This window comes from Acomys russatus, chromosome 8, assembly GCF_903995435.1.
Source record: "Acomys russatus chromosome 8, mAcoRus1.1, whole genome shotgun sequence".
NCBI classification, from domain to species: Eukaryota; Metazoa; Chordata; class Mammalia; order Rodentia; family Muridae; genus Acomys; species Acomys russatus.
The window spans coordinates 53,392,617-53,415,253 of NC_067144.1; positions in this window are offsets into that span (position 1 = coordinate 53,392,617).

Here is a 22,637-nt window from a genome sequence, read left to right on the forward strand (position 1 = left end):
TGTCATTTGCATCTTCCAGTGCATTTCATCTGAGTTTGATGAACTTTTTTCTCTCTTGGACCTGTAGCGGGCTCTTTCTCTTCTTCTTCATTGTATTCTTAATACAGTTGTTCCCTGTTATAAATGCCTAAAATTGTTCCTCAAGGGTGGATTATAATCGGGCTGTCCTCCTTTTGCCTCAGCTCCAAGGCTCTAGGATGGCATGTACATACATCCAGCATGGGTTGACATGTTCTTCTACAAATGTGACATGTAAATACCAATGTTAGGCGCACTATAAGGCTTGAAAAATCAATGGTTTTTGACAAGAAGGTTTTTTAAAAGCAAAGCTTAATAAAATAGAGATATGTGATATTATCAAGGAAAAAAGCTTTTTAAAACATCAAGCCAAGTTTATCAAGTAACAGCCATAACTCAGTAATTTGGATTTTTACTTCCTAAAACAATAATTGAAAAGACAAACCAGGCGGGACTGAGGGAAACACTTTTTTGGCTGCTACAGCCTGTTGGTTACGTAGCCAAGTACTATGGGTCTGAAAAAAAGTATTCACTCCATGGAAATTTAAAGTGTATATTTCACTGTTTCAGAAAACCCATAAACTCCAAAGAAAAATTACATGTACTTTGAATGGGAAGTGATAGGCTTTCCACAGAACTTTGGAATGTCTTTAAATCCAGTCTGGTAAACTCTTCCAGAACAGGAGTGGTCATTGATGGAGATGTGATTGGAAATCCCTGTGTCCTTCAAACACTTTCCAATGAAATGTTTAAACTGATCCCGTTATTGATTACTGACCTTGGAAAGAAATTCCATTTCATACGTATGAAGTAAATTATAAAGTATGAGTTAGTATGATTTTTTTAATCAGCTCGTTCAATACATATTTAACTTTATATCTGTCAAATTAGATTTGAGACTGTTCCTGAAACATGTTTATCCCCCAAAGCCCATGTTTAGCTAACAGCCAACAAAGACTTTAACAGTTACTTTTCTTTTTACTTTCCCCTCATGTTATACCTATTAGGTTTTTAACTGAGTCCATGCCACAGTCATTATTTCTTTACTTATTTCCTAAGAACTTTGAGTAGACAAAAACAAAACTTGAATTTTTAAAATAAATAAATAGTTATTTGGACTTATGGTTCTAAAAGGATAAGAATCTGTCACTACAATGGTAGGTGCTAGAACAGCAAGCAGAGAGTACACATCTTAAAACACAAGCAAGGCACACAGGTGGGGATGGTGTAAGTCTCTCAGATGGTAATTCGACTGGGATTGGTATAAACTCTCAAAGTCCACTTCCAGTGACACATTTCTTCCAATAAGACAAAGATCACTCTACCACCACCACCCTCCAAGTGCTTCATCAACTGCGGACAAATATTCAAGCACCTGATCCTAAGGAATCATTCTCATTGAAACCATCACAGAAATCGTCCCATCTTCTAGTATCTTCTTCAATTACTTTTTTCAGTTTTTTAATGTTCTTCTTGTGTAATTCTCTCATTTTTTTTTTTGGTTGAATTTGTTCCACAGTAATTTTCAGAATATTATAAAGGCATTATTTCCCTGATTTCTTTTTGAGTGTGTTTGTTTGCCATTTTTCCTTTTATTGAAACTAGATTCTTTTCTCACACAATATATTCTGACAATAATTTACCATCCCTCTACTCCCACCATCCTCCTCACCTCCCCTTCCTGTAGTGAGAATTTTGGCTTTGTTAAAAACCCAGTTATGTTATGTGACTATGTTTTTTGTTTTAATCTCAGATGTGGGATATGGGGGGCTGCTTCAGATTGTCCACAGCCATTAACTGTGATTGTTTCATGCTCTAAGATGGGTATGATTTTTTTGTCAGCTGCAGATAGGTTAATTCTGGGAACACTGGAGAGGGTATAAATGGGAGAGCTGTGGGAGGGCCAGTGGGGGCTGCTGTTTCCCCTGCTGTTGCCTTCCTTTCCCCCAACTCCCTGCTACTGTTGCTGCTGCCCCTGATGCTGCCCTTTGATATTTCCCACTGGTATGTTTGCTATTGCTGAATTGCTAGTTGGCTGGAGTTGCTGGAGTTATTCTGATGTCAAGAATTGGACCTGATATTACGAACTTGATGCCCCTAACCAGCAGGAAGTAGTCTAAAGAAGTCTGTGTCCCATTTCCCATCTAACCTTTTTCCTTGCCTTCCTAGTGTTGGCGTGTTGGAAGGGATTGTAGTTGAGAAGGGTAGTAAATATAAGAACCAAATAAAGTACCCCCTCCCAAAAAAAGCACACTTAAACCTCCTCTCTGGACCCACTCCCTTTTTTGGTCTCTCATTAAAAAAAAATAGGCTTCTATGAGATAACAACCAAACAAGACAAAATAAAATATAAAAAGATAAAGCAACTCAACACAAGAAAAAGAACCCCAAGAGCAGGCATAAGAATCAGAGACCCACTGATTCACCCGTTCAGGAGTCCCATAAAAATACTAAGCCGTAAGCTGTACTATAGACACAGAGGACCTGGTAAAGACCCAGGTAGGCCCTGTGATTGATATGCACCTTGATTAGTTGATTCAGAGGGCTTTGTTCTCCTGTTGTCCTTTATACCCTCTGGCTGTTATAATCTTTTTGTCTGCTCACCCACAGGGTTCTCTGAGCTTTGGGGGAAGTAATTTGGCGGTGGTATCCCATTTAGAACTCTGTGTTCTGAGGACTCTCCAAGTAATGTCTGGCTGTGAGTCTTTGCATCTATTCCCATCTGCTGTGGAAGGAAGATTCTTTAATGATGAGTGAATATGACATTTATCTATGAGTACAGCAGAATATCATTAGGGATCATTTTTTTAATACTTAAAAAAATACCTGTAGTGTTTGGTTTTAGCCTGAGATGTGGTGCTATCTAATATCTGGTTCTTGTTACCCAAGGAGTGTTGACTGGTTTCCATCTCCTGGAGTGGTCCTTAAGTCAAATCAGACATTGGCTGGTTACTCCCACAAGTTCTGTTCCATCATTACCCAATCATATGTTGCAGACAGAACAGATTTTAGGCCTAAGTTTGTGGCTTGAGAGGTGTTTGTGTTTCTCTTTTGATAGCTGGATGAGCACCTTTCCTCACCAAAGACACTAGAACATAGGGATGTAGGCTTCATGTAATCATCAGCTTAACTTTTCCGTGTTCAGTGTGTTGTGTGAGTATTTTCCTTAGCAATGGGGCCTTGTTCTCATTTCATGAAGAGCAGCCTGTTGTCTTAGCAACAGCCTGAGTTGTTTGGGGGTTCCTATGGGACCTCTTTGGCCAACAACTCAACTGAGTGCAACCCAGTCCTACTACTGGGAGCCTTAAAATTTGGATTTTCAGATCTGCACATGTGTTTAAAAAGTAGTTGCCATGCCATAACCTTATACACTATTGAAAATGTATTATTCTATTACTTGTGAATAATAAAAGTGTTTGAATAGGCTTTTTTGAAAACTAAATCAACATATAGAGTTAGGTGGAAATTTAATGATGTTATATATTATTTTATAAAGGAAAATAAATTGGTTCCATTTTTGAGAGCTTTTTAAAAACATAACTTGTTCAAAATATGTCCAGGGCCATCTGTTTCAAGCTTTCATTGACTGAACTGAAACACAAGGCTGCAGAGCATGTTCTGGTGGGAACAGAGCAGTTGTGTGGGTGAGGAAGGCATTTCCTTAACCTAGGCAATGGTTCTAACTTTTACTTCATCTTCTCCCCTACCCAGGGTTTGTGTATTATTTAATTTTGTCCTACTTGTTTCACAAATATGTTGTCTAGTTGGGTCTTCAAGCAATAAAGCTGCATTTACTCATTTAATTTAGGAAGAACTATCTGCGCACTCTCTTGATTTAGATGAGAAATCTCAAAAGGTTTAAAGCAAATAGGCAGTATTTTCTTATATAGAATGATCAATCTTACTTGATAGTGACAAGTAAGGTTTTTTTATCAGATAATTTTCATCCCTGGAGAAAAGTAAGCAGAACCCCCCAAATGGCCTCAATTAAAACATGGAGCTTGTGCTGGTTGCGGTAGCACGTTCCTGCAATCCAAGGCACGTAGATCTTTTTGTGTTCAAGGCCAGCCTGCTCTACAAAGTGAGTCCAGGACAGTCAAGGCCCTGTCTCAAAAAACAAATAAACAACAACAACAAAAAAACCCAATAAATAAATAAATAAATAACATGAGGCTTGCAAATGTTACTAGATATTACACTACAGTAGGTGACTTCACGGACATATAGCTGCTAAGATATATAGAAGGGTACATTATTTCACAAATCCACTATTATTGGAAAAATATGAGGTTAACTTATGTCAAATACTTTCACTAAACTGTAACTCCTACAAAGATTTTCATTAAAGTGAAACTATGATAAAAAAAATATGGTAAAGAGAGAGGAAAAATGTGGCTTTAGATTTTTGACACTGTAGAGCCTTAGCACTTATCAGTAACTGACGAATTCAGACTTGAAATTCTAAGTTGTATCACTTACAGATATTTGCAGACCTATGATTTTATAAGAGGGTCAAATAGTTTTGATATAGGTAGGCCTCTTCTATGTGTGAGGGCAAGTTGTTATCCAAGTAATGGAACAAGACTGTTAAATTTAATAGGAAGTGCGCCCAAGGCTATTGGGAGGGTCTGTGAGCTACTGACCATAACAGCTAGGGAGAGGGCCGAATCCCTGTGCTCACGGAAAAAACAAAACAAAACAAAACAAAAAACAGCTTGTTGTCGAATACTGAGCAGCCATCATTGAATACTCACTTATCTAAGCCTCTGAGCTTCATATCTTACCTTTGATTAAGAGGAACGTTTACAGTCTAATTTTTAGAAGAAATCTAGTTGCTCATATTTCTATTCATGTTTCAGGTCCTGCTACCATGTTGGTCTCTTGACTTTAACAATAAACATTGTGCCGCATTAAATTCTTCTTTTTCTTTTCATTTTGCAATTGTGATATTTACACTTTTAAATACTTGGAAAAATCTTTATCTTGTACCTTACTTGGCACATAGCTCTGCTTTGAATATTTAGTAACTTAAACAGCTATTTGCTTTACAAATTCTTGTCTTCATTTATATTTCAGTGTGAGAATTGCTTGACTGTTACCTTCTGCTTTAAGAACTCATGAAACTGTTTTGTAAATAGAATCCAAATGAAGTGGGGTAGGTTTCACATAAAGAAAAATAATTAAGCTGACTTCCAATGTGATTAAAGAATTTGAAACATAATATATATTGATTTGTCACATTTTTATTATCAGTATTTTCAAAACTCAGGCAATTTGCTGGTGAATGGAGTATCATACAGGTGAACTGCATAGTTCTTTGCTAACTTGACTCAATGTAGGGTCACCTGGGAGGGGAAAAAAAAACCTAGATAAGATACCACTATCAGGGAATGGTTCTCTCCCAGGGGATGGGTCTTGAGTAGGGCCAATCATTGGTTGGCCATTCCCTCAATCTTTGTTCCTTCTTTCTTCCTGCCCACAACCTCCAATTTCCATTCCATCACCCGGCCCTCTCTCCTACCTCTCCCACCCTCTCTCCCTACTCCTAATCCCCACCCCTTATCCCATCCCCAACCTCTTTCCTACCCAGTTCCCTACTTCCATCCACCTCCAATGCCTATTTTATTTCCCCCTTCTGAGATTCAGGCATCCTCTCTTCGGTCATTGTTACTTAGTTTATTTGGGTTTGTGGATTGTAGCATAGTTAGCCTGTATTTTATGGCTAATATCCACTTATAAGTGAATATATACTATGTGTGTCTTTCTGTGTCTGGGTTACCTTGCTCAGGACAATCTTTTCTAGTTCCATCCATTTGCCTACAAATTTCATGATGTCATTGTCTTTAATAGCTAAGTAGTATTCCATTGTGTAAATATGCCATATTTTCTTCATCTGCTCTTTGGGTAAAGGGCATCTAGATTGTTTCTAGTTTCTGGCTATTAAAAATAAGTCTGCTATGAATATAGTTGAGCAAGTGTCCTTGTATGGTGGAGCGTCTTTTGGGTATATGCCCAGCGGTAGTATGGCTGGGTCTTGAGGTGGAACTATTTACAATTTTCTGAGAAAGTACCTCCCTTTGGGTGTGCTTTTCCTAACTGGTTTGCCTTGTGTGGTCTCAGTGGGAGATGATGTCCTTGGTCCTGCAGCAATTTAACCCACTAGAGCAGATTGGTGCTCATGGGGTACCTCCCCCTTCTTTGAGGAGAAGGAGGGAGGAGAATAGGGGGTAGAGGTGTATGAGGGGAGGGAGCAGAAAAAGAGGAAGGTGGGCTGTGATCAGGAGAACAACAAATCAATTAATGAAAGAATAAAAAAGATACCACCATCATATCAGCCTACAGTCAAGCCTCTGGGGAGAATTTCCTTGGTTAATGGGTAAAGTAGGCAAACCCAGGCCACTGTGGGCATTGGGGCAGTGCTATCAGAGGATGGGTAGTTCTGGGTTGTATAAATAAACAGGCAGAGGCTGGGTAAGACAAGAGCGAGAAGCTGACAGACAGCATTCCTCCATGGCTTCTTCCTGACTCCAGGTTCTAATCTTGCTTGAGTTTCTGCCTTGACCTCCTTTCAAGATCCACTATAAGATATAAGCATGCCCCCTCTCTCCTCAGAAAGGGTTTAGAGAACACTTAGAATTTAGAATTTTCTATTGCCTCTCCCCCACAAACAAAAAAAAGGTGTGTTCTCAAAAAAGGGCCAGGAAACATTGTCAATCCTTGTCTAGTTCTGTCAAATGAAAAAATATTTGGGTTCAAAAAAAAAATCTCCAAGTTTTGGAGAATCCAATGTGTACATTCCATAACTGGCAAAGACTTTTAAGTTTTATTTTCACCCTTTCTTTGTATGAAAAGGAGAGAAATTTATTATGTGACATAAAACAAGAGTAGACTGTCAGTGGCAGAAAGTCACAGACAAAGAATGTGTTATTAAATGACATTATGTAGGGTGCTTTCTTTATTTTATGTTCCACCATAAAAACATAACATAAGTGTTAAAAATGGCATGGCTAGCTCTCCATCTTTACTATACTGTTGGAATAATGTCAAAACTATCCCCAAGTCTCTTGTTGGAAGATTGTAAGAGACAACACATGCCTCCTACATTTACTAGTACCTAGTGACAAATACCTAGCTCTTTGAGTGAAATAACCTTATCTAAATTATGGTCTTAAGGAAATTAAGTTTTATAATTTAAGTTTTAGGCTTTATATGTGAAATAGTATCTCAGTATTATTTCATGATATTTTTATTCTGTTTTCTAATAATAATGCATGCAAGTTTCTTAAGCATGCCACTTAAGGTAACTCCTAAATAGAGCTCTTCAGTACTAGTCCCAGGTAAACACACACACACACACACACACACACACACACACACACACACACACACACACACACATGTGCACTCACATTCACACACAGACACACACATATATATTTCCATTTAAGTATATATTTGATACATGCATTTACATATATACACACACAAGTATCACCTAGAATTTCAGGTTTCTTTACAGTAATGTAAGAAATGATACTAGGCTTTAATTTTCTATTACATTAGAAGACTGATTTCTGACTCGGTCATCTTATTCTCTCCTGGTCTTGATTTCAGTTCTTTTCTCTTTCTGAGAGGATCAGACAGCATGAGCATGGTGTCTTATGTTATCATAACAAAGATATGAAATTATTTCTGATATATGTCTCTTGAAACTTATTTTCATATAGCATTAATTTTAAGACATGGTACAACAGACACTTGTATCAAATTGACTACGGTAGTGAATCATAGCTTCTCAGTAAAATATAAGCTTGGAAATACACAGTTAAATAGCTATTGTATATATTCGGTTCAGAACACTTGTTCAAAGAAGGACCTTCTAGTGTTGCTTGATTATTCCCCCTTGGGACAAATGGAAAGTTCTTCCTTAAAGGATGGGATTCCTTTTAGACAATGTTTTAGCCAATGTGGCCCAAATAAGAGATTATTCAGGAAAACAGCTTTCATGATACCCGTCAAATCCTAGCACACAGGCCTTCTATGCACCAATTGTTACTATTGCTGCATTGAAGAGTGTGAAAGCACCAGTCTGCTACTTTGCATGCCTGTTAACTGTTCTCTTATTTGCAAGTAGGGAGGAAAAAGAAAAGAGAGACTGAGAAGGGTTTCCCTGGGATCCTCTTAGAAATTTGTGGTCCCATTCAAGTCAGGGAATGTAGAATTATACATTAAACTGGTACATTAAACTGGCTCAGTCTGGTCCCAAATAATTGAAAGAATTTGAGTAGAAATCTTATAGTTGGCTTTTCAAGCATCCCCATGGTAGCAGAATCTGTGTGTGTGTGCGTGTGTGTGTGTGCGTGTGTGTGTGTGTGATTATATATGTGTGCATGTGTGTGTTCACCTCTCTGTGTGTGTATGTGTGTGTATATGTGTGTATATATGTGTGCTTTTCTATTTATTATTTAAAGCAAGACTGGTTTAGTAACATGACTCTTACAATTAGCCAATTTAAGAAAAATTTTGAGCAGCCTCAGAGCGCTGTTTATAGACCATACTTATTTCTCTATTGAATGAATGAAAATCCACCCAAAGTCTTACTTTGTTTATCTATTTGTTTTGTATTCTCTTGCGTTAGTCTTCTCAGCGATGAGAATGAGATGAAGGATGTTTTCTCACATATAAAGTCCTTTGATGATGAAGTTTTAAAGATCTTTTTTGTCTAATCATGACGAGTGATTGTATTCATAGGCAAGCCATAATACTTGGCATGAAAAAAAAAAAAAAAGAATCCAGTGTGGGGTTTTTTTTTTTTTTTTGGTATTAATATAATTACATAATTTCTTCCTCCTATTTCCTCCCTCCAAAGAATATCATACAGCTCTCCTGGCTCCTTTTTAAATTCATGGCCTCTTTTTAAATTAATTGTGGTTACATGCTTATATGTAAATGTATATACACATGCATATGTATATGATGTATATGTATTCATAAATATAACATAGTGCGTCTGTATAATGTTACTTGAATGTATATTCTTAAGGTTTACCATGTGGTATTGGATAACCAATTGGTGTGCTCTTATCTCGAGAAGACTAGTTATCCCACTCTCAGAATTCCTTAGTTGCTTGTAGTTCTGTGTTTAGGACTAAGGCCTCATTGGCTTTTCTCAGTCCAGTTTGAGTTGGCTCTTGGTGTCATCTTTGTTCAGATCATGTTTAGAAAGTCATGTTGCTTAGACTTTAGGGGTACAGCTTCTGAGATTATTAGGAGGAACAATCTTACAGCAAACTCCTGATCCTCTGACTTTTACCATCTTTCTGCCCTCTCTTCTGCAATGTTCCTTAAGTATTTTGTAGATGTATCCTTTAGGGCTGGACTCCACAAGTCTGCATTTTGATAGGTTGTGGTTTTCTGTATTGATCTGCATCTGTTGCAAGGAGAAGTTTGGTTAATGAGAGGTGAGGACTATATTTATCTGTGGGTATAGTGACGAGTGTTCAGATTGTAGTTGGGGATTGTGCTGGTCCAGTAATGTGTTTGAGTAAAGTGCCAGTGAGTTCTTTCTCCTTTAAGATCCATGACTTCACTAGAAGAGAGTAAGATTCAGTTTTTCTTGTGAACTTAACCAAGTTCAATAAACATGTTAGGAATGCTTTTATATCTATCAGCCATGTAAGCTAGGCACTCTCATTCTTGTTTCTAAGTTGGTCCAATTAAAAGTGAAAATAATTTAGTGATAAATCTCCAATGCATGGTAACGGAATGTTCGACCATGGAGGTGCAGTTTAATGTGCATGATACAAAGGGCTCAAGGTATTTTGCAAGGTGCAATGGTTAGAATTATTCAACAAAAATCCACGCTGTCTGGGAGCTTTATAGTTAAGTGAAGTGGAGTGTCGGCGATTCAGTGAATAATTAAGATGCTGACTATGGGCAATGCTCAATGAGTAAATATAAAACATGGTCTAAAAGAATGAAACTTGATTTCGTGAAGGTCTAGCAACATTTAAAAAGGAACCTGGGTTTGGGGCTAGGGTAGATTTTTCTTGAGATGATGATAGTGGGCATGTGTGGGATAGAAAAGAGTTAAAAGAAAAAAGGAAAATCAAAAGGATTGTTTTCCAGAAAGAAGAATAGCTCTTTGAAGAGCTCTAAGTATTTAGGATGTTTCTTTTCAAGCTACTGAATATAGAATTCTCAGAGGAAGAGGGGGAACCAGCAGGGATCCAGAGTGTAGCAGAGTAAATGTGATGAACTTGTAGCACATCCTCGTAGGCTGTGCCAACATAACTGCTTGCATAGAAAGGGAATCAGACCTTCCATTCATGAAGCATTTGTTAACCACTGAAAAGACAAGTCCCAGGTGACGAGAATAGACTGAGTACTGAGGGTGGAAACATTTGTCCAGTGCGATTGAAGACAGAAAGGAGGAAGTGATTGCTTCCTTGACTTCTTCATCTTCCATAGATTTTCATTCAAGAAGCTTATAATATATGGGAGAAAATTAGGTTTATATAAGTATCTCTAATTTATGTTCAAGTGGTACAAATTCTAAAAAGACCAGGGGAAAGTGGAGTGAGGGTAGGAGTAGTGAAAAAGTAGGAAAACATTTTGCTGGAGTGTGTGTGCATGTGTGTGTGTGCGCGCGTGTGTGTGTAAATTTATTTGTATATTGGGAAGGAGACATACCAATGCCATGACACACATGTAGAGGATAGAGAACAATCTGTAGAGTTAGGTTTTTTCCTTCCACAAGATATGTGTTTCTGGAATGAACTCAGATTCTTAAGCTTGGTGTAAGTGCCTTTACCATCAAGTGCTGAACTATCTATCCCATTTCTGTAGAAAACTGCCCACTTAGCTAGGTCTTAAGCATAAGAGAAGATGGAATCATCCTATATTACAGAAAATGGCTTTGCAGTTTGGCATGTACTTTGGAAAGGTATGAAGACAGGTTTGTACAGTCAAGGTGGAGTGCCTTGAATAATACCAGTAGTATGGATTGTTAGATTAAGACTGATGGAAGTGACTTGGAAATAAAAGAGACACTAGCTGACTATAGGGGCAAAAGAAAGAGACTGGCCTCTCTAAGGAGCAGAACTGTTCTTGAATCAGAACAATTGAAGGACACTAGTCTCTCAGCTAGAATGGACACTGTACGTTGTGGTACAGGGAGCTTGGCCTCTTTACAGGCTAGGAGAGTGAGCTTTTGAAATAGAAATTTCCATCAGCATCCCAAGGTGTTTTGATCATAAACCCTTCAAGGCATACTGTTGAATGGTGCCTATCATCACCTGGAGGAGGTACAGGGGCAGACACCCAGTCAAGTGGCACAAATGACAGCCTTTCTGGGAGAGCATTCTTAGAATAACATGATTGAGAACTTCCTGGGAGAATGGGAGGCAGCTCATTCATAGCTAAAGAGCCATCAGAGTGGTTTATCCTCACGTTCAACTCCTGAGGGCCATGACTCATTTCTTTTGTTAGTTGGCCTTGAAGCACTCTTAAGATTGAAAAGGGTAGGAAGAGTTGATGTGTTTCATAGTTCTTTCTGTTCATGCATCCACTGTATGCTAAAATACAACCCAGCTTGGGAAGCAAGCAATATTGTTGTTGTTTCCTTCCCACATAACAAAACTTAAGTACCACAGCCTTTTCAGAGTCAGAGAATTCCAGGAAGGTACTCTTTCCAACGTACTACTTTATGTCACCCCAAGGAGCTATTCTTAGAGAATTGAAACACCCTCCATTGCTACTAGTTTTCATTGTACAGTTGGTTTTGGTGTGAAGGAGATAGCCTGCTGAGGGACAAGTTCCAGGTTGACATTCATACCAGTATCTCCAGCAAGTGGTAAATCCTAATCACATACATTTCTCCTTGGAATGGTCCGGGATGAAGTGCATCTATGCTTCCAACTTTGTCCTCTTGGGATGTTCTAGTGACCCAGAGAAATGTCAGCTCCTACTGTCTACTCTCTGGGTCTTCTAGGGAATCTGGCACTTTTGCTGGCTATTTATCCTTTCTATCATAAACCATTGCAGCAATATCTTCTGCTACTCTCTTTGTTCTCACCATGGCATCCTTCATCAGTGTGACAGAAGCCTGTAAGGGCAAAAATCTGAAAACTAGATAAGGTTTATCATGAATTCCATATGCTCACCACTACTACCACCACCACCACTACCACCAGGTTCCACCTCCTGCTTTTCTTATTGCTCTCTTGCAGTTTTGATAACCTTCCTTTTTTTTTAATTTTCTGATGTTTCATGTCTGTGATTGTGAAAGTTTAGCAGTGTGATTTGCCTTCTCACAGTGGCCAATATTGGGTTGCCTGCATTGTTCTAATTTTGCTGCGTGTGCATGGAGAAATGTGGATGAATGGCATAAATGATGTTTTCTTTTTCCTGTCAGAGTTTTCATGTTGAACAATGCAGCCTCTCTCCCTCCAGGGGTGGGCATAGATTTACAGTTTGTTTTCTTATGTCTTCTGCCATTGCTTGAATTATTTCAGACTCACATTTCTTTAGTGTTTTATTTTCCTCATAGATTGAGAAATATTCCTGATATTTGGAACCTCTTTCTTAATTCTTGCCTCAGAGATATTCCAAATGTGTTGGCTTTCTGTAACAACAAAAATTCATCAAAATGTTTCCAAACAGCAACTGCCAGTTCTTGCTGTTCAGGCCTTCCTTGGTCATCTTTTATTCCTCTACAGCACACTTTTTTTTTTTTCAGGCTTACTGTATTTTTTCTGTAGTGTATTTTTCCTAGCTTATGGCATGTTAAAGATTCCAGAAGATTTTAAGGACATCTCCAAATAAGGACCGTTGTTCTATACGAAATCCAGACAGGGTGAAAATCAAATGGATCCTTTCTGTGGAGAGCCTTTGCTCTCTGAGGATTACTTGCTATCTCCACCGGCAGTCACTTCCTTTGCTAAACACCGCCTCACTATTTGATCAAGAGCCATGCACGTGGAAAAGATGAATGCCTTTGTTAGCTTTTAGTATTGTGGGTTTCCCCCCTGATAATCCCATATTGAGTTTCATTTATCCATTCATTTAACATTTAGGGAACAGGCACCTGGCCTAGCACCATCCAGGTCCTGGAAGATGTAGAGAAGTGGTCCTTGGAGTCAAACACAGAGGAAACAGCCCTTTGGGAGAAACCTCCTGATTTTTTTTTCGTGCTAGATAATGACTACAATTGAGGAAGGAAGCTCCCTTTTGCTTCAGAGGATGTTGTATAACTATCTGAGACCCCCTGAGAGGCCACACAAAGAGAGAGAGAGAGAGAGAGCTACAATTAGAGAGAGAGCGGGTGAAGTTGGATGCTTCAGAGAGCAAGCCCAACGTTAAAAATATCTCCACAGGAATAAACAAACATCAGCTGGGTCTTCTATTGTCTGTGGAGATTGGAGGGGAAGAGGAGAGAAATAAACACTGATTGATATTCAGAGGGAGCAAGATATTCTCAATCCAAATAGAAACAACACCATTATTTCTCATTAGGGGGTACTGTATTGGGGCTGCATATAGTTTGGGGACCAGCTAGAAATAGGAGGGTGAACTATGATATCCCCTTGCATTAAAGGTTCTTAGAACCACGCAAAGCATGGCAGTATACAAATTAGAAACTAACGAAATGAAACATCCCCTTATAATTTCTATGATAATTTCTTGTTTGAGAATTTCATACAATGCACATAATGTGTTTTGCTCAAATCTACCCCATCTCCCACAAATCCTCTCTGCCTGGGACAAATGGCTAACTGAATCGCCTATTAACATATCAAAGCTGATGCTAGCCACCAGGATTTCTCAGCATCCCTCAGTCCCTACCTGTTACAGGGTTCTCTTGCTGACATAGCCTGGTTCCTCCTCGAAACTTGCCCAGCTCAGGGACTGGCCTAGGACTTCCCTTCTTCCAGCCTCTCTGGCCCTGTTTTGGCTCTACCAGTCTCCTGGAAAGTCTTTTGGCCCAGACTATCCTTCTTGGTTGTTTGCTCATCTCTTGAATCCACCCCCACCCCTTCATCACATGACCCAGCTGGATCTGGCAATGTTAATTCTGGACCCTTTCAGATCTCTCTGTCTCTGCCTCTTGTCTTTTTTCATATATATATATATATATATATATATATATATATATATATATATATCCTTCAGTCTCTTAGAAGCAGTCTTGTCCTTCTTTTTATTTCCTTTTTTCATTCACCCACCATGCTACTTTTTCCCTTACATCTTCTTTATTCCTCTTGATAGTTTCTTTATTAAAACACTTTAAAAACTAAAATATAATTTTATAACTTCCCTTATTTCTTTCTAACTCTTCCATTTTCTCTCCCTCTAACTCTCATGTCCCTTTCAAAATGATAGCCTTTTTGTTGTTACATATTCTCTTTGTCTCACAGACACACAAACAGGCACATATATACACAAATGTAGAAATACTACCTATTGAGTCTGTTAAGTGTGACTTGTGTACTTGTAATCTCAGAGTCGATCACTTTATTTTATGGAACCAATCGGGGACTCATCCTTGGGAGAGGCTAATTTTCCTCTGTAGTCACTACTTGCTGATAGTTGTGTAGGGGTTGAACCCGTAAGACTTCATCACTTTACATCAGCATGTCTACTGATATTGTTAGTGTTCCAGTCCTTTTTATGCAGTTATATTGTAGGGTATCATGGGTATAGCTTTCCTCTCATCTCTAGGACAAACAAACCCACAAATGACTTGCATTTCTTCTGGATCCTACACTCTTTTGTCCCCTCTTTTCAGTGATTTTTCCCGAACCTTTGTTGCAATAGTTCTGAGGTAGATGTATCCATTTAGGCTTGGGTTCCAAAAATTCATCGTTCTCTCTACTGGACAGTTGTGGTTTTCCATAATGGTCTCCTCTTATTATTAAATGGAAAGCTTTTGTGATGAGGAGTAAGAGCTGTACTTAATCTGTAAGTGTAAGGAAAAGTGTTAGAATGTAGCTACAAATTATGGTGCATAGTTAAGTGATGGTAGTGGCTTCTCATCTAAGCTGCATGAAATCAGTAGGTCTGGGTAGTTGGCTAGATTTCTAGTATCAAGCATGATTTCACTGCTATCGAGCACACCTTAAGTCCAATTAGACAGAAGTTGGTTACTGCCAAGTTATGGGATCCACTACCTCACCTCTAATGATATTTTGACATGCTACTCATTGTTGTGGTTTGTAGGATTCATAGCCAGGTAGGGCAATTCACTGCTTCGTTCCCTTGGAAGGTTAGATGGAATATTCTGGCACAATGATAGCTAGACCATAAAAAGAAGTCTTTCAGGTCAGATCCAGCTCAAAGTCTTCTGAGTTCTCTCTGACGTGTGTGTCTTTAGCAACAGGGGCAACTTCTGAGAGGTAAGCAAGGATCACAGCAATGGGATACATTGTTTTGGGAGTCACTTGGACTACTCTGCCCAACAACTTGAGTGGAACTTTCTCATACATATGAATAGGATTTTGTTACATAGTCTATGGCTCATATGGGGAGCACTATTACCCCAACTGGCATATATGTATACATGCATATGTGTGTATTGTGCATAATTTTAGGTAAATATAAAATAAAATGATTCCTTGATGTTTTATCCAACATTTTTGCTAAAATTTCTTCCTCCACTCTTCCTCTCTTTCCCCTCTAAAAGTAGAGTACCTCCTTCCGGTCCTCCCATTTTCCACTTACCATCTTTATCCTGTTATTCCTATCTCTAGCCACCTACCACACCTTAGACAATTTTGCTTTTCTGCTTTCTGTGCTTACTCCAAGCTATTTACTCACACCTGGAGATTTGGTGTGAGAACAACCAATGCAAGAAAACAAAAGTGGTATTTGTCTTTCTGGGTCTGGGTTATCTCACTCACTTCACTAATTCTGTATTTCCCTGAAAAATCACACAATTTCACTTTACAACTGAATTATCCTTTTCATAGAATCTGTTTAGTGCTGCCCCTCTGCGTATGCATGCAGGATAAATTATTGGAGCATAGGAGCTGCATCCTTGAAAGAAACTGGCTCTCTATCCCCTATCAGCCATCAATTGCAGGCAGCTCCGCAATGGTGTGAGACTTTATGAGAACCTTCCTAGCCCATGCTGGGATTTTGTTTCCCTTGAACTCTTAGAGTTTCTTGCATGCAGTCACAGCTTCTGTGTGTTCGTGTGTATAATGGCTCTGTCATGTCCAGCAAATATTGTTGTGTTGCAGAAATCCTTTGGCTCTTACCCTCTTGCCACTCACTCTTCCATCATGAGCCCTGAGTGTCGCAGGAAAGGAGCATAGTATATATGTTCCATTTAGAGCCAAGAATTCCATACAGAGCAACAAACTACTTTCATAGCATAGTTATATTGCTTTATGATATTTCTTGCAATTTTTCCAAATTATTATTAAAGGAGGAGGAGAAGGTACATAAAAATATATAGGCATATTTAGACATCTATGGTTGAAGTTTTATTTTATAAAAATGAAAACTTTTATAATTAAAGTAAATACAAGTAAACATGTAATTAACATAAAGCAAATTGTGTAGGAGATAAATGCCACATGCTGTTAGAAATTAGTGAATGTCAATAGTTTGAATGTTTATAATAAGTGATAACATATCTATGCAAGTAATAAGATAATCAATTATCAATGGCTAACCGAAATTAGAGCTTTTATGTTTGTTTTCTTGTGACTGTCATTTTAATTTAAAAATTTTATTTTCATACCTGAAAGGGATGCACTCAGTTTGTAAGGATGAACTGTTAGGCTGGGAGTATATAGGTCAGTAGTAGCACACTACATAGACTTTTCAAGGTATCAGGTTCCATACTGTGATGACTCTTCATATTTGCAAAGGTTAACTTTTAGTTGTATTCTAATAATGCTCATGTACATAGAAAGTTTTTTTTTATTTTTTAGAAAAGTAAATTACCAACTGCTACAAAAGCAAAACAAGAAAGTGAGTATTATTAATTTATAAAAGGAGAAAATGGAAATGGGAACAATCTCAGTAAACAAGCTAATAGCTTTGGCCAACCACAGTGGTGCCACAACTACTGAAATTTAATAATATATAGTTTTACCTCCATAAGCCACAGCAATTATAATGAATAGATTTCAACCATCTAAATTTGAGGGACATCTAACTAAACACAATAAAATATACAAATTCAATATTCTGAAAATTCTATTCTAAGGCTTAAAAGGAACTCATTTCGAGAAAGTAAAAACATAGCTGCATTGAAAAATTAATCTCTCATAGCTGCGTGGTGATGGCACAGGCCTTTAATCCCAGCACCCAGAAGGCAGAGGCAGGCGGATCTTTAAGTTTAGGCCAGCCTAGTCTATAGAGTGAGTTCCAGGACAGCCAAGGCTACACAGAGAAACCCTATCTCAAAAATCAAAGCAATACAAAACAACACAAAAAAAAAAAACAAAAAAGGAAAATAATTATCTTAAAATGCATATGTATATAAATGCTGAAACAATAATTTAAAAATTGAGAGGTTAACATTATTTGTACATATTTGAATATATTTTACCTAATAAACAAAATCTAAAACTACATAAATCCTAAATCAATCTGAGTTGTAAATTTTCTGCAATCAAATCATCATGAACTTTTGGAATACTCAAAACAATTCATACTTATTTTTTTACATATTTGTAGGCCACAAACCCTACAGTAGAATTGCCATGTAGAGAAATCAGGTTTCTGCATGGCTGCCTTTCCTCTCAATCACTCAGGCATCAGGGATAACTCTAGTCCTTTCCTCTTCCAACCCAGAGTGGCCGCCTGTATTCATGGGCCTGTGGACTTAGCATGTTTGTCCTTGTGTGAATTTCACTTACTCTTCTGTGCCTATGGCAATCCCTCTTTTCCTCCATACTTTGAAGAAAACTACGATGACTTTTAAGATCAATAATCTAGAGCTGTTTTCTCATTTTAAGATCCTCCATTTACTACAATTTTTAAGAAACAATTTTTCCATATAAGATAACATTTATAACGTAAAGGTATTAGTATGCAGATAAGCATTTGGGAAAGGCTTTCTTTCTTTCTTTCTTTCTTTCTTTCTTTCTTTCTTTCTTTCTTTCTTTCTTTCTTTCTTTTTTGCAACAGATATCAACAGGACAAAACTCGACTCCTGTGAACTAGAAAACCTTTCAGTAACAGGGCTTACCTATCAACATCAGCTTTCCTGAATTATGCTGGCAGGACAGAAGACTGCGAAGGAGTCAAATATGACCTTGTGCATCACAGAACTTTCCACATAGTCGGGGCAAACAGCTTCTATTTCTCAAAGTCACTAGAGAGGCATCTTAAGGGACTGAGTGGGGTCCCTTCCTCTGGTATAGGCAATCCTCTGGCTCCTGTGGGTGTGGGTATCATGACATCTTAAGACAAAGGTACAAATTTTACATTTTATCACTTCCTTCAGAGGAAAGTGATTGGAAGAGTGGTCTGTCAAGGAAACTTTTTTGCTTCATTAAAAAAGTGTTTGGGGATATATTATTTCAAATATTTTAATAAAATATTACTTTTAGGATTATAAATAAATTTCTTGGCTATTATTAAATCATAATAGGGTCAATGACCTTCCCCTACAGACTGCAGAAATCAATGAACGGCACCATCACCATCTACTGCGAGCTTGATGGATTGCAAGCAAGAGTGTTAGGACAAGTGTCAGTTCAGAAATATAAGACTTCAAGAGAACTTTGAAATTGCAGCCTGAAATTTGATTTAGAAATTATATATATATTTGAAAGTTTAAACTTTTTCAATTGTTGAATTTTTCTCAGAAAAGCGTGTTGCTAAAAAGGAATGAAAATCTAGGACACAGCTCTAAAAAATTCCAATATTTAAAAGCTAGCAGAAAAAGATATTCTTAAAACTGTTTCAAAAGATCTATTTAGAAGTGAAGAGAATATGACAGCAGAATGCAGTGAAAAAATGAGAACCTCCCGAACAAGAGAGAAAGGGGGGAGGTGGAGAGAGAGAGAGAGAGAGAGAGAGAGAGAGAGAGAGAGAGAGAGAGAGAGAGAGAGAGAATCATAGACGGTTGGCCCAGTGTCCTCTCACATTTTACTGCCTTGCTGCCCTGTTTTAAATACCCAAGCACATAGCTGTACTTAAAATCTTTTTCACAGGCTGATTCATCTTCATTGTTAAACAACCTGTTTTCTCCTATGCTTTTTAAAGGCTCTTTCTAGTTCTTATCTTCAAACTCAGGGCAATGTCCCAAATATTTGAAACCTCTACTCAAAAGATAGACTTAAAATAAAAACAAAACAAAACAACAACAAACCCAAACAAACATACCACAACTACACATGTTTAGAAATCTCTCTTTTAAAAGAAAAATGGCACCTGTCTTCTCTTCTTCTTCTTCTTCTTCTTCTTCTTCTTCTTCTTCTTCTTCTTCTTCTTCTTCTTCCTCCTCCTCCTCCTCCTCCTCCTCCTCCTCCTCTTCTTCTTCTTCTTTGTGCATACATATAACCAATCATGGTTTCTGGGAAGTCAGTGGCTCCAGAACCAATACCTTAATACATTTACTAAACACAATGGTATAAGTTGATATAAGAAAGTTAAAATGAGAGTACTAAGAACCATGGCAGAAAAACCCAGAGATAATTTCTCAACCTGGAAAGTTGAACATTTTTTTCTCAGTATTCCTTCCTTGTCTTTCTCATATCAATCTCATCTACACTAATATCTGGAATATAGTTTCTTACCATTCTTCACTAGAAGAAGAAAATGGGAGAATCAAAAACTGCTGTTTCCTGGTCACTGTGTTCTTAGTGTATCATTTTTCATATTAATATATTCTGTCTTCTAATAGATACCACTAAAAGATTCATTGCATTTTTTGCACAGTCATATTGTCTTATAAAAAATTATTCTGCTATAAATATTAAATATCTGTCAGTCATTTTATATTAAATACTGCTTTTAAAAGGAAATGGACTACATGTAGACTAGTCGAAGTGTTCTGCTAATATCTGCGAATTTCAACATCTGCTTACATTCTGTTGTGTATCTATTTTTACTTGTTCTTTGGAAAGAGATGATGAATGTTTCTAATGTACAATTATTTATAGAACATTTTGCCAAGTGTGAGAGTTAGCCAGTTCTATAGCTTTGTAATGGGTTAGTGCTTATTACCCCATCTAGGAAAGCACATGGCCCTTTCCCTTAAATAAGAAACCACAAGGAGACTAACAGAGCCAAGAAATCTGGGAGGAGGAGGGGTAAGCTGAATAGACTGATGCACCAACCAAGGACGATGCATGATGAGTACCTAGACCTTCTGCTCAGATGTAGTTGATAGGCAGCACAGTCTCCTTGTGGGTCCCACAATATGGGGACTAGGGACTTCTTATGACATGGACTCTGGCCCCCACATGTTGATCACTTCCCCATGGTGGGGTAGCCTTACCAGGCCACAGTGGAAGATGATACAGGCAGTCCAGATGAGGCTGAGGTCAAATGTAGGAGGAGGACTCCCCTTTCTGAGGAGGGAAGGAAAGGGAAGGTTGGGATTGGGAGGGGGATACAATCAGGAGGTAAAGCAACCAAATTAAAAATAAAAAATAAGAAAATTTTTAAGAGAGAAGTTAATTTCTGAAATGAAATACTGACTTTGAAAAAAAAAGGTCAAGGGTCAGTGAGATAGTTCAGTAGGTAAAGTGCTTGTTGATAACACTGAGGACCTGAGTGTGTTCCATGGACCCACATAGTAGGAAAACAAAACTGACTCCAACTGGCATCCACTGACTTACACTTGTGTTCAGCAGCGCACATGTGCAAAGAAGCATTCATAATAAAATGTATATTTTTAAAATAGAAGGTTGATAGGTTTAATCACACAGACTGTTTTTTCTTTCCATCTCTAATATCTTTATGACCATCTTATATTTGTATTGTATTTCTTCTTTTCTTCAGAATGTTTATAACCTATTTGTGTGCCAGAAGCGCACACTCCTTTCAATTCTCCATGAAGCAATTCTGTCATGCAAGTGAAGCAGATGAAATAATACTTTCATACACAAATGAAAGTAGTTCTGTATCTCCTTGCATTTCACACTGTCTTCCTTCTCCATGGAATCATGGCTTGCTATATACTTTTTCTTTTAAAGGAAGTATATGGTGGACTGCAATATATAAAAACCATATACTTCATTTCAAGAACTCAGTCTCAAAGTGTGAAATATATACCCAAGCCTCAAGTCTATCACTATAAACAAAATCCTTAGCTATTAGAACTGGTTCCCATCTTGGCCTCCACTCTCATCTCTACTAAGATGAAGAAAGATTTTTAAAAAATAAGTATATCTTATCATATAGGAAGGGTACCCTAACCTTTGTGCTTGGGCACTTTGGTATGGAAAATTATTTGTTGTGTATAGGTAGTAGGAATATGGCCTAATAGAGGGATGCTTTAGGCTTTTAAGCAACAGTCTTATAATCTACGTACTATTAATAAAGTCAATATAATTTCATTACTTGTGAAAATCAAAATAACTAAAGCTATGTGTGTTATAGCATACTTGCAATTCCAACATTGTAGAGACTGAGGCAAGAGGCTATATGAAGCCTTATAAAGGACTCTCTCAAAAAACAAAAAATCAAGCAAGAAAGCAAGTGAATAACTATGTCCATAGATTATTAAATATCCTTTATGTGAGCAAATCTACCCTCAGTTGGAAAATCACATATGATCATGTAGGGTTAGTCGGGGAAGCTTACTGACTCCCTGACACACACTTCCTTCATTTGTCAGCGTTACTGGGTTTTCAGTCCTGGTTCGCTGTGTTGCAAGAATTCTTACAGGCTAATCTTCTAACTTTTCAGCCTCCCAGATAAACAAGCTTATAAAACAGGTCAAGTCTTAATATATCTTCAAAATGTGCCCATTATTTTTCCTGCCTAGAGCGTTTTGCTTGCTCATAGAACTGACCGACACAGCATCGCTTCCCCCAGTGACTGCAGATAGATGGGTTACTGTGAAGAACGGAATTTTTTTCTTCACTTTCTTTTTAACAGAGAAAATTTAGGTGCATTGTTCTCTACATTTTAGCAAATGTAATGTGTGTCACTGTAGCTAAGAGTGCTTGAAACCATTGTCTTAGAACTGGTAGCCCTCTGCATTATTTGAATTTATTTTGATTAAATCTAGACAATCTCAACCACCAAAGATTATTTAAGATGGTTGCTAAAACATTATGTAAAGTAGTTGCCGAAGCACACATAGATTATATATTTGTTTAGAAGAAATGATGTAGCTACTGTGTCACAAAGTACAAATTCACCATATGCATCCCAGTCTCCAGACAGGCTGGATAAAAAAGAAATGGAACATTAAAAGGATCATTCCATTATCAAATCTTTTAAAACAGTGATACTAAAATGCTAATGAGAGAAATGGATCCCAGCTTGTAAGAGTTTGTAATCTTTCCCACCTGATTGGTAGATACATCTGAAACATTCTTTCCCTTGTAATCCCATTCTTACTGACGGTGAAATAGGAGTTGGCTACTCTCTCACTTATTGAAACTATACAAATATTTCTCTGAGAAAATACTTTAAAATGC